The following is a 13974-nucleotide window of genomic DNA, read 5'->3' on the forward strand; positions in this document are numbered from 1 at the left end:
TGGAGAATGAGCGACGACACAAAAAAGCCAGTGGAACATGCGCACAAAAGCCGGTACAAATACCAAGAGCAAATGATGCAAGAGCGGGGAAGATTGCCGGGTTCTCTGGCAATGTGGCACACTGCCCTGTACTGACTGTAAACATGTGGTGATTAAAACACTAAGGACGACAGTTTCACAAAAATACTGCGCTCATCTATTTATTTACCTGGCTTTTCTCTTCCCCCTCCGTGTCCTGAGACTCTTGTAAAGATTAAGAACATTAAAAACAATTTAACTATCTTATCACCACGTGCTTAAGAATAACAAGGATTCGCCCTCATCCTGTCCCGTCTACACCCTGTCTATCTCTAAAATATCTTGCCGCTATAACGGACCAGTTTTGTAGTAGCCTACAACTTCTGTTCAGTGAAAGATTTATCAGGTCTCTTGTGAGTTTCTCTGTTCATAAGTGCACCAAGGTTTCCTCTGAATCAATCCAACATCCAACGCAGGGGCTTTGTCTTTCTCAGCAGTATCATATGATGAGATTAAGCATGGTGCTTTTCACAAACCTGTCAGGCCTGTCAGCAGGTTTTTGTGGCTGATAGCAAGGAAGAAAGGCTCATGATAAGCTATTGGCAACCTGATGTGTAAGAAACCTAGAGATGTAGACACTATGAGACACTATTTATCATGCTTAAATCATACATCCTTGCACTTTAGTAGGCTATTTTACAAGCATTTAACAATCCACGTGAGGTGAGATTTGGCCCTCAAACGGTCCTCAGACTGAGCATGATGGAAAGCAGAGGGCTGTCAGCACCATGGCCAGCGCTCTGTGCCTGCTAGATGGCGCTGTTGCTCGCTCTTTTTCACCCTTTAGGCAGTTCGTTTTGGAACAGGAGCACTGGAAGAAAGATGAATAAATATTTTAGGTAGAAGAAACTTCAAATAGTCATTATTCATCTCTGAGGTAAGGACTGAATTGCACATAATGTGCATTACATTTGTTCACATACTCATGTGAATCATTGTTGCACCTCTGATATTTTACCACGAGATGGCGCTATAATAAAGCTATTGTACACGTATTTACACAACAAACAAATGTTTTTGTAGTACATGACCATAGAAAAATAGGTAGCAATAAATACACTTCTGGCTCTGCTGGAAAGTTTTTAATGTTTAATGTTATTTTGGGAATTACTCCTATAATAAAGTACATAGTATTGCCTCTTTTTGTATGAAATGTGCTGTATAAATAAATGTTTATTAATAATAATAATAATAATAATAATAATAATAATAATAATAATAATAATAATAATAATAATAATAATGATAATGTTTCAAATAAATTAAAAATATATAAGACCACCAGTGCCTGCTATGGAGCCCCAAAAACAACAAAAGGCAGTCAAAGATTAACAGATGAGTCGGAATGTTAAAGGGGCACTCCAACAATTTGACACATCAATGTGTTTTTTTTCTATGCCTGCAAATGTGAAGAAAGTTGTGTAAAGCCTCCAGAGGGAGCTGTGTGAAATCTGAAGAATGTCCTCAAGCCTGGTCAGCTTCAGTTGGGGCTGAAGACTACAAGTTTGAAAATGAAAAAAACACTGGGGAGTTAGGAAGAAGTGAGCCTGCTCCTCATTTCAGCTTGAGGCCAGAGGCTGCAGGTTGCATTAGCCGCTACTAGAATAACATAACCCAATCTTTGATCCAAACTGTTGGTGGTCGAGTTGCATTGTTGCTCCAGTTTTTGACATCAATTTTGATCCTTTAAAAACATATTGTTGGATTGCATTGCTAAATTGGTGCAGTGCTCTTTTAAGGGGGAATTAAACATTTCTTCTTGCATTCCATTTTCATTATTGATTTGACATTATTATTTATTGATTATAATAAGTTAAATCTTTTACTGTCTGGCTTTTGTAGGTTTTTGGGGTTCCACATCTTTAACGTAACGTGACTATCATGTACTTGGAGGAATATAAGATATTTAGTAGGTTTTGTAACATATATAAAGGGTTTGGGGGAAAGAACAATCGGTAAAATCGGCTGTGGATTTTATAAAAGAATAGCCTAATCAAAAGACTGCCATGTTTTAAGTATCCACCTGCCATAAAGACCTGGTAATACAATAAAAGCAGCATCTAGATGAGGAGAAGCAGCCCTCTGTCTCATTGCCTCTGTTATTTACTGTCATCTGTGTTGTCCTCAGTGACCTTAGCTCTGCTGTTGCTAAGTTGAGCTAAACTTTCCCTCCCTCCACCAATAGAGACAGACTGTCCCCCTTCCCCTCACAGCTGTGTGGCCTGAATGCTGGAAATAACCAACAGCCTGTGGATCAGGAGTCATGGCTATTTAACAGTGGCAAATGTTGGCACTGTGCCGCAGTAAACTAGAAGAAAAAAACAAACACAGAGAAAGACATCGCTGAGCTTTATAATGGAGACTATCAAGCTGTTACACAGAGACATAATATCCAGAGCAAAAAATAAACCACCATTCCAGCAAGCTGGTACCAACACTTTATTAAAAATGTAATCTAATCCATTTTATGTGATGACATGAAAAGACTGGTTTCAACATGTCTACGGATTTTAAGCTTTTAGCAAATCATTTAATACCGTTAGAGATGACGCATTTCATGAGTTTAGAATGCGAAAGTCAGGTGACGTCATCGTCAGGTAACAATAAAAAAAGAGGGGTTTAACATTGAGAAGGTTTAGGCACCAAAAGTACTTGGTATGGTTCAGGAAAAGATCATACTTGGATTAAAATAAGACCTCATGAGTAAATGTCAAATAAACAAATGTTCAATAAATATTCAATAAATGTTTGATTTTATGTACACATACGAGAAATTTGACTCAGGATTGTGCATTGCTCACAATGTGCTTACTTATAAAATAATACAATAATACAATAATAAAGTCAGACACAGGCTACAGTATAAAGAACACATATATACACAAACAAAAACAATATAGACAGATTGAGACAATAGTGCAGTGAGCAGAGTGCAAAGGAAGCAGGAGTAAAATTATTATCATTATTATGTACATGTCGGAGTTGGATGAGATATACAGGCGCACATACACATACATGCATACATGTAGACATGTACACAGTGCGATGGAGCATGTTGCAAAGGATGCTGGAATAACTAAGCATTATGTGCAGGTGTTATTTACATGCGGTAGGTGGATTTCACTTGAATCATACACGAATTAGGACTTAACTTTTTTAATTAAGATGTTTATTTTGTTGAGGAAAAAGGACTGAAAAAAAGCTTTTGCTTAATTTTACACATGCATATTTGTTGACAAAGATTTTATCGTAATTGTTTTGAATGTTTTACCAGATTAGTTTGGCCTCAAATGTTGAAGAAGAGTTTAAACCACAATTAACCATCAGGTTTCTTACTCACTCTTTACTCGTACCGAAACTTTTTCTTGCACACCGGCACTTCTCACAAGCTGCCGGTACTTTCTACCCTCTCCACTGGTGGAGACAGAGTAAGGAAAAGATTGTGGGCCGATACACACACCAACATGTGAACACGTGAGAATGGGAAGTACTGGCACCACTTCAAGCACTGGTCACAGTGCTAACAAATGAATGCTGGTAACCCTGGAGTGCAGTCTAATCTAATCTAATATAGTCAAACAATTTATCTGCAATAGTATAGATACTTAACAAAATATAGTCTTGGCCAAAAATGTACCTTATCACCTCAAAATATTTTTTTCTCTTTATAATCTGAATGTGCCTGTTTTCAGCCTTGCCAACCACCATGCCTGATCACGGAGGAAGTAGATACGTACTGAAATGATCGCGACTCCTATCTTGTGTCTAATTGGTGGAATTGGTGATGTTCCAACTCTCCCCATGTTACAACCATACCCGGTCTCCCCTATAAGTTAACATAAGTAAAATAAGTCAATGTAGATTTTTGTTTAACATGGGACATGAACAGTGGTCTCCTAGGTGAAAGTCCTGTGTTTGTTTCTACATATGGGGACTTTTGTGTAAAATAACACGCCATCTCTGCACAATACAGCCTAAGTCTACCTTCTTATATACAGTCTAGGGTCATAATAAACTAAATGGTGTAATAAAAAGTGGTATCCACTACAACAGTTGCTATAACAAATTGAAACCTTTGTTATTTTGAAGTTAAACAACAATTACTTTGGTTTTGTCAATACTAATCATAAAGCTCACCCACACTCTCTTCCAAAGTCATTTTTTCTACTTTTTAGTTTTAGTAATATCTGCTGTTAGTGCATTTGCAATGCTCTGTTCTGCTGTTATTACAGATTTGTCTAAACACTTTTCAAAAGGCTGCTGTTCTTTTCGTAACATCCTGTATGTGAGCCACATAACATACTGCTGAGAAAGGGTCAGCTCTAAGGCTGCAATACCTGCACTGTTACAAATGTCAAAGGGATTCTGAATGAGGCTTTCTTACGTCTGAAACGGAACCTGGATGTTCCAGATTCACTTCGGCTCTCAACAGTGAAATTAGGATTGAATATGGTGATAAAAATGTGACAATCTTTCAAGTAGAATCATCAAGAATCATCAAGTGATTCAAATTCAATTAAGGGAAAGTTTAAAGCTTTATCATTCTTTGTACGCTTCATTCATTGTTTCATTAACAATATTATTTATTTATGTTATTTATAATTTTGACTCATCTGATAATCTTGTCAGTCTGGGGGCCCCATAGAAGACTACATTATAATCATTAATTTGGCAGTTGTGGAATAGGAACTGTTACATCTTTAAGCCTGGAGGCATTTCCCTCTAAAAGAACCTACTAGTCATGAAAGATTCACTTATCTTTCTTTAGACAACCATGAACAATTGAATATGATTTAATAATTTCATGGGAGTCTCATGCAAATTGTTTGTTCACATAGTTTTCTCTTAATTGAGGGAAAGGGGATAACCATGGTATAGACCATAGACTGTATAAACCAGGGGTTCTCCAACTCGGCGGCGGGCCTGCCTCGGGCAGGGGGCTCGTAGAGCTACTTTAGGGGGGTTGTGGATGTTGAGGAGTCCTCTAAGTGAATGTGATTCATGTGGTGACATAAACAAGCAAAAGTGCTCTGATGCTAGCAAGGCTATTTTGCTAATCTGAATCTTGTTTATTTCAATATTATTAATGATTGATAAAAAATTTTAAATATCTGCTGGGGTAGGGGACATGAGCTTTTTTGACTCCTGAAGGGGGGCGGGACAGAAAAAGTTTGAGAACCACTGGTATAGACATTGGGCGGGTCAAAATAAGCGCCATTACCCAGAATAAAACGTTTCCTTTAGACGGGTTTCTGTGCAACGTCATCAGTGAGATGCGCGCGCAATCAGTTTATACGGCATATCTAGCTGCAGTGTTGGGCAAATTACTCAGAAATTGTACTTTTTACTTACTACTCATTTAAAAAGTAACAATATTACTTTATTTATTACTGTGTTTTAAAAGTAAATAGTCACGTTACTCGTTACGTGACAATTACTTTCAACCACCGCACCCCATCCTTCAAAATGACAGGAAACCTGTTCAGCAGCGCATTTTTGAAATAAATTCACTTTACTGGAACAATAATTAACCTGAGGAGGCAACAACCAACCAAACTGAAAACAGTGCAGCCTCTCAGACCAGCGGATGCTGTATCGTATAGGCTATGGATATAGGCTATTTAAATATAATAAAAAACAAAGCAAGTCCCTCCTGACTTTTTAAACTAATCGCGTATTCATAACGGCATCAATAAGTATGATTTTTACGAAGCATATAACGTTTTTTTTAACGCCACTGGCAGTAACGTTAGCTGCCGGAGTTTCTTTCTACAGGCTAAGTTTCACGTTTCTTAGCAGATGCTTCAATACAAAATTGTTCGCGGTTGAAAGCTTTTTGCTGGTCTCACAACGTTTACGGAAGACCATGTGTTTTGCATCTCTGAGTTGCATCTCTCTCAAGTTAGGCCTAATGGCAGTACTTACCGGAGGTGGGACCAAGTCATCGTTTTACAAGTCCGAGTCAAGTCTCAAGTCGAGTCCCAACTCCAGACTGAGCATGCCTGGCAACTCCGAGTCAAGTCTCAAGTCCAAGTCTTAAACTTTGAGCTTCAAGTCCTAAACAAGTCATAATGAGCTCTTCACCAAATTTAAAAACCATTTCAAAAGTTTTTATAAGTTAAAAATAAAAAACATTTATTGAATGAAGCATTAGCCTGTACAGAAAGAAGGAAGAGGTGCAGTTTCACACAACAGATGTTCTATAATTTCATGAATTAAACTAAATGTTCATGTAGGGCTGCTAATTATTTTGGTCAATACTGAGATCACAATTATGTAACAGGATTACTCATTGCCTTAGGAATGAGTAATCCTGTCAATAGTTTATATTGAACTTCTAAAATGTAATACTTTCTTTTTAAAAACTATATGCCTTACTCCAAAATCTCATATAGCCCATGAAATAAGAAACAATAATCCAACATTATTAACTTTAAGCAGCATCTACAGTGCAAGAGGAGGACAGCAGCACAGTTTCCCCCAAGTTGACAGTCTTGGGTGACAGATGGGTCACGGAGGGGGCTCTGTGTGTGTGTGTGTGTGTGTGTGTGTGTGTGTGTGTGTGTGTGTGTGAAGCAGAGCAGGTGACAGGTGAACTACTCGAGTTGACGAAGTTACGTTACAGAACGTTGAAATACAACCATGGTGTTTTTTCGGGAGATGCAGTGACAGAAACCAGCGGTAAGAAAACTATAAATCGCTCTGACGTTAGAAGACGCAGACACCGTGGATAATTTACAAGCACCGATCAGGTAAAGCAACACTGAATACACCTTTTAGGGAGGGATTTATAAAACAAAACGAGTGTTGTTGTGAAACAGCACCCGACGCTAGGAAGACACGCGCTCCTCCGCGCTATGTTGATGCGCTGCGCAGTTTTTTATATCGTAGGGGAGAGCGGGGTATGTTGTCACACTTCACACCATCTAATATTTACTGAGCACTGTACATCACAATGGTACAAATGTCATACCAAATGAAAGAATGAAGTCTTGGGAAGTTTTGTATTCATTACATCTTCATATCTTATCTCATTATGGAGCTGTAGACTGCTGAATAGAGAGTGTGCACTTGGGACAATTTGCCCCATCATAAGGTAAGTTGTCACACTGGATTATCAAACATTTAGAACAATTGTGAATATTGATTTCAATTTCAAATTGTAAGCAGAACTAAAAGTAAAATCAATCAGCAATCAAGCCTAGAGAATTTGGAAAATCAATACTTTAATTCAAAACAAAAATGTTGGCAGAGCACACACTAAGTGGGACAACCTCTTTCTTTGAACTTTAAAATCAAATGTTCTCTGGAGTGCTAATAGATCTATGGTAATTGAATATAATGCTGCAGATAACTTTATTAAATGTGTAACTTCTTAACAGATGTGGTGTTTAAACACACTAATGCAACAATGTGCATTTTTGTATGACGTACATATGTATCTGACTAATCAGACTTGTCTTTAGTGTCACAGTTCTGGCACACATAAATTGCCTGGCCTGAGGTGCAAGCATAGCAGGCCCATTTGTTGCATTTCACAAACTTCACCACGTCTTCTTTGGAATACTGCATGAAAATGGCTCCACATAGATGAGGCCAAAAGAGATGTCAGCGGCTTATGTCAAAATCCTTAGCTGTACTTGTTCTTGAACTTCACCTGCCTGACTGCCTTTAACATTATGTCAGGTGGTGTACTGCCATTCTCTGTCTTCTGTTGATAATTTTCTTCTTTCCTTCAAAAACACATTCCTCCTTGAAATTACAAATTAATTACAAGCTTATTTGTCTATTACCCTTGTTGCCTAACTACATTAATAACTGGATTGTGTGTGTGTGTGTGTGTCTGTGTTTGTATCTACTAACATACTACATGCCTACGGTATAAGACCGTATACACTCTGTCATGAATTCAGTCTTGTGCAGGCATTTGGCTGCTGCTGTAAACTACAGTGCATAATATTCTGTTTACAGTATTATTTAATACTTGTGTCAGAGGTAATTACACAATTTCACATAGTTTTTTGAGCATGTTTTATGTGTTTATTTGTACTAGGGCAACTAATCATGTGACGACTTGCCCCAAAGTCATGGAGACAACTTGCCCCAAACAGACATGTGTGCTAATGTTGGCTAAATCTCAAGGTTAGCTTAACATAGCACTTCAGCTGAAGTATCAAAATACACATTATTGTCTCCTCTACTTTGTGCAAAGTTATAATTTTGAACATTCATACCTAATGAGGGTGGAATACATAAAATGTAAAGTGCAAATGTTTTACTTTTGAAGCAAAAAAGAATAAAATTGTGCTCACCTCAGACTAGAGTGACCTTGACCACATGTGAACAGCAAGTTGAACATAGAAAAAGAAGTCACACAAAATGGCTATTTGATTTTTGACATAGAGCCTCTTGTGTTGGAGTCATGAGCAACTTACACACGAGACAACTTACCCCGCTCTCCCATAATTTATATTTGGGCATGGGGAGTGTCAAGTCATCTCAAGTCAAAAGGCTCAAGTCCAAGTGAAGTCACGAGTCATTGGTTTTAAAGTCAAAGTCGAAGTGCAAGTCTTCTTTGATTTTGTCAAGTCCAGTCTAAAGTCATCATTTTTGTGACTCGAGTCTGACTTGAGTCCAAGTCATGTGACTCGAGTCCACACCTCTGGTACTTAGCTACAGATGTGGAAAGAACGCCTCTCTCCCTCGTTATTCCTTTAGCTTTTTGGCTAGCAGCTGACTTAAAGAGGTGGTATTATGCTTTTTGGCTTTTCCCTTCTCCTTTATTGAGTTATATATCTTTTTTGTGCATGTAACAGGTTTGCAAAGTGAAAAAGCCCAAAGTCCAGCCCAAAGGGAGTTCCCATCTCCCACAGAAAGCTCTGCTCTGAAACCGCTTGAAAACAGCTCGTTTGTAGTCCAGCCCTTCACTTCCTTTACTTGTGATGTCAAAATGAAAACGCGTCATAAGGCTTGCCAAGTGGCTAGCGGGGTCAGGCACGCCCTCAAACCAAGCTAGTCTGAGCGGAGGCCCTTTGGCTCAACACGCCTTTGTTTGGGTTTCCATTGTAGAAATGTTGTACCTGTACCTGCTTCCAGGTACTTTTTTTCGTATCACCTCACCTCCGTCGAGGTTCCAAGCGAGCTGAGTGATACTAAAATGTAACGTGAAAACACAACAGACTGCTGATTGGTCAGAGAGAATCGTCACTATTCACTGCATCATCATCGCGTGCGCCAGACAGGCCAGCAACAGAAAGTTTTATATTTTACTGTTCCGTGTGTAATTTCATCACTAAATCCACAAGACATTTTGAGGTGAGAAATCAGCTGTGTAGATTTCAAATATTGACAGTTTTATGAGAAGTGATGGCGGAACAAAAATGTGCTTGAATATTGTCGGAGTTGAGGAGCACCGCAAGTGGCTGCGGGGGAAGCCTGCACCAACCCGCGGGAGGAGCATGTGAAGCCGGCCAGCCGCCCCTGCTCACAGAGCCCTCTGCTCCCGCCGTCACACAGACCGCTGCAGCAACAACTTAAAATACAGAAAGCTGTGTGGATCGCTGGTGTGTGTCGCATTGAACATTACGTTGCGGCAGTTGTGTGTGGCGTCGCTATGACATTTTGCGCCCTAGGCAACCGCCTATGGCGCCTATGCCACGGGCCGGCCCTGGGTGTTCGACTGGTCTGGTTTTTATCTCTGGATGTATAAAACCTCATGAAGCCCACCGGGTCACCTGCTTGAGCTAGTTCGAAGCATCTTAGATGGTGCATACTAATAGAAATGTTTAAACTTTTGTCAATATGGACATGCAACACATTGTTAGATCAGTGTGATTCTCCACAATTTAAATGTTCAGTTCATTTTATGGAAACAATGAGAAGCTACATATTATCCATTCATATTTACTGGCATATGGTAAAGAAAGGTCCCATAAAGACACCTGTCACAAATACAGGCAGGGTGAGTTCAGTGATTTAAGCAAATAAAAGCCCAGGCTATTAATTGAAATTTTACGGTATATTGTTACCAGCCAAAATATCTGCTGGCTTGTTTGCTCACTTGACTTCAATTCAATTGGATTAAAAATGAATAAAACTGAACATACTTTTACTTATACAATGGCAACCACTGCAGCTTCCTTGGCTGCCATTTTCAAAAGTTTTAAAATGGATTGGTGGTCCCTCCCCTTCCGCTACGTAGCATCCAAAGTCCAAACTATTTGACTGTTGTGAGTGCACCACCCAGGTACTCATACTGTACTGCATTTTGCCATACTTGTCGGAGTGAAAGCACATTTGCGCCCAAAGAAGCAGGGCTAAGAATGGAAGAGCGCAAATTGAGACACAGCTATGGTGTCCAGTATTACTGACGTTGTAAATGGCTTTTATTTAAAAACAGAAATAATTTAATTGCTTTCAGAACTAAATCTATCATTCCTTAATAAAAAAGAACATGTATAATTATCATAGTAAAAAAAGTATAGATTTTTGACAATATTTGACTTACCTCTCCTTTCCATAAAATGTGTTTGCTCCTGTACTGTCCATTTTTGATGGCATGAAGAAGAAGTTCCCAGCATCTCAGCCTATTACATGACATATCACTGGAAAGCCCAATGATTGATAGAGTACCTCAAAGGAGTAAAAAGAGATCCATGTGAGATAAATGACAGCTAAAGAGGACACAAGTCAATGGACTGGGTTTCAGGAGGATATTATTCTCCAATGGGTCATTTTATTTTTGGTATATTAGGTATATTTTGATACTGCTACTACTACTGCTATACTAATACCTTTGTTCTTTTACTTAAGTAACATTTTGAATCCATGTATTTTACTTGTAACCGAGTACTTTACTTATTTTCTACAGTACTTAAGTAAAAGACCTGAATACAACTGATGTTTGGTGAGTGTAGATGATTCCTGCCTGTGTGTGGATACAAGACTGTAGCTAATATTTAGGGACAATAAGATGTCATGTTGTTGTTTTGATTTTGTTATTAGGCATTTCAAGAGTTGTTGCACAAATTCTATTTTGAAAAGATGGGCATTACATCTAAATAAATGCAGATTTTCACTAAATGATGTTGGGTAATATGTGTGTTCTGTGGGTACCGTGCCAACCCTTTTTATTCTACAGTAGGGCTGGTATGTTACATCCAAATCAAACTAATTAACAGCAGCTAATATTACTGATCCTGTATTTATCATGTGCCCAATATCCACTGGTTTGCACTTTAGGAAACCTCCCCTCCGGACGCATCTATCATTTTTACCATCTAATCACCCAAGACAACAGCCTCATTCAGTAGCAGGCAGAGGTTTCATGATCAAGTCCAAAAATGTTTGAGACCATCTCTATAGCATCAATGCTAGATGGGAGCTGAAACCAAAAGTTAGTACCTCTAGATGTCTTAACTGTAAATACTTCCAAAATTGCTTCAAGAGATTTTGATATTTCATCATGATACAAGTCCCCTAGAACTGTGATACCTTTTTGAAACCAGGATTTCCAGAGGAAGGTTGATTTTTCTATACAGAGCCTTAGATTTAGCCAGATGTTGGCAGAGCAGTAAAGAAAGGGATCAAATTTGAATATATGAGCTATTCCAAGCACATTAAATATGGGACAAAATAGAATGTGACTGACTCTGTGGGGCTACTTTGGCTGAGATACAGTTAAAGGACGTAAGAGGGGTGCAAATGGTGCTATCAAAATGGAACCATGGAACTCACTGGGAACAAGGACATTTGTTATTCCATAAGAATCTTTACAAAGTTGACCATATTGTTTTAAGTAGTGTATACGGATTTGGACTGGGAGAGCATGCAGCAAGTAGTCAAAAGTTCATAGCGCAATCTATTTCAATGATGTGTAGCTCGCCCCACAGAAAGAGATACACTGGAGACCATTGCTCTATATCACCCCACAGTTTGTCCGAAAGAGGCTCAAAGTACATTTTAATCATGTGACGTGATACCAGGATATATAATCCCTTTCTTAGGCCAAGCAAAAGTGCCTGATTGGAAGAAATCCTCTGATTTGGTCCAGTTTATTTTATAACCCAAAATGGATGACAACTTATTATAAATACAGAGCGGAGTGTTCTGAATCTGAGACAAACAAAATAATGTCATCTGCATACAGCATTAGTTTATGACATCTGCCTGGGATACGGATAGCCACTGCTAACGGTTGTAGTGCAATTGTTAAAAGCAGAGGGGGAGAGGGTTACCCTGTCCTTTGCTTATTCCCAGTTCAAATGAAGGAGAGATCATGCCATTGCCAAGCACAGATGCTTTGGGATGAGTGTAAATGAGAGTAATCTAATCTATGAACTTCTTGCTGAAACCAATACATTCCGGAGTGGAGAGCAGATTTTGCCACTCTACCCTGTCAAATGCCTTTTCTGCATTTAACAAGATGGCAGCCAGATGAGAGGTGTTACCCTGAGTAGCCCACATAATATCAACCAATCTTCTAATGTTGTCGGTCTAGGAGCTGGAGTGTATAAAGCTAACCCGGAAAGGATGGATCAAAGAGGTTATTACCCTGCCCAGACAGCTAGCTAAAATGTTAGATAATATCTTACTGTCACAGGAGGTCAAACTAATGGGTATAAAGTTTTTACTATCTAAAGAGTCCTTTCCTTTTTTTCCAGAATAAGGGTAATAATGGCTTGCTTAAGCCTTGTAAAACTCTGCCGTGAAGCCATCTGAGAACTTTTTTTTTTTTACCAAACTGCTGTTTCTAAGGTCAAGAATGAACATTTTCGCTCGAGATAACTTCATTATCCACCATTTTTCCACATGCCCTTTTACATAGTACCAATTCAGTGTTTGTAATACCCCTCTTCTTGCTGTCACTCTGGCTTGAACAGTGCATCATCGTCAACATAGAAGAACAACTCAAAGGGCTTTCATATACCATTCCAAAAATACTGGCAGTACCAGTAAACATCTGAAATTTCCTGGAATGAAAACAAAGGTTCAGCATGACCAAAGTCAGGAACTCTGGTGACATTATAAATGTTTTCAATCATGAGAAATGGATGAAAGTTCTGAAAAAAGCTAGCAAGTAGTCAAGTGAGTTAAGATTATTTTGTTTTACAAAAATGTATTTCAGCCTCATTCTTTAGCCTCAAAGCACACATTATGTCAAAAAATAAGACTGTACACAATATCAGAAAGTAAGGAGACAAAACAGACATCTGCTCTTTTCTCTTTTTACAGTTTATTGTATATATATATACTGTGTGTGTATATATATATATATATATATATATATATATATACATATATACATATATATATATATAAAACTACAAAAGTAAGACTGTTTCAAATTCATAGACAACTGTCCATTATCTCATATTTTATATATATATATACATATACATATATATATACATATATACATACATATATATATATATATATATATATATATATATATATTATATATATATATATATATATATATATACACATACATTATCTACAGTCCATATTTGGATCCCAATACAGTGATCACCTGACAGTTTCTCTCTCTGTGTGTTTGTGTTCTATTGCATAGAAAAAGGCACAGCTCTGAGGTCTGTGTAAAATACAGCTGTCGTAGAGGAAATCCACCTCGACAGCAGTCAGTCCTTCCCGGCGATTGGAACCACCACACGCCTGGACAGCGCTAAAACAGATTCGGTAACAAACACTGATCGAAAAAGTCTCAGGAGCTCAAATGTTGTTCATACTATGTACATTACTTTTGGCATTGAAGCGTCTATGACAGGCTTTGGAGTCTTGACATCTGAAGGTTGTAGACGGGTTTTTGAGTATTGCTGCATGAACTGTTCGCCTTCAACTGGAAAATGATGAACAAAAAGAGTATAAAAGATG

This window comes from Micropterus salmoides, unplaced genomic scaffold, assembly GCF_014851395.1.
Source record: "Micropterus salmoides isolate LMB-PRFRI ecotype aquatic unplaced genomic scaffold, ASM1485139v1 Ms_hic_scaffold_22, whole genome shotgun sequence".
Classification (NCBI taxonomy): Eukaryota; Metazoa; Chordata; class Actinopteri; order Centrarchiformes; family Centrarchidae; genus Micropterus; species Micropterus salmoides.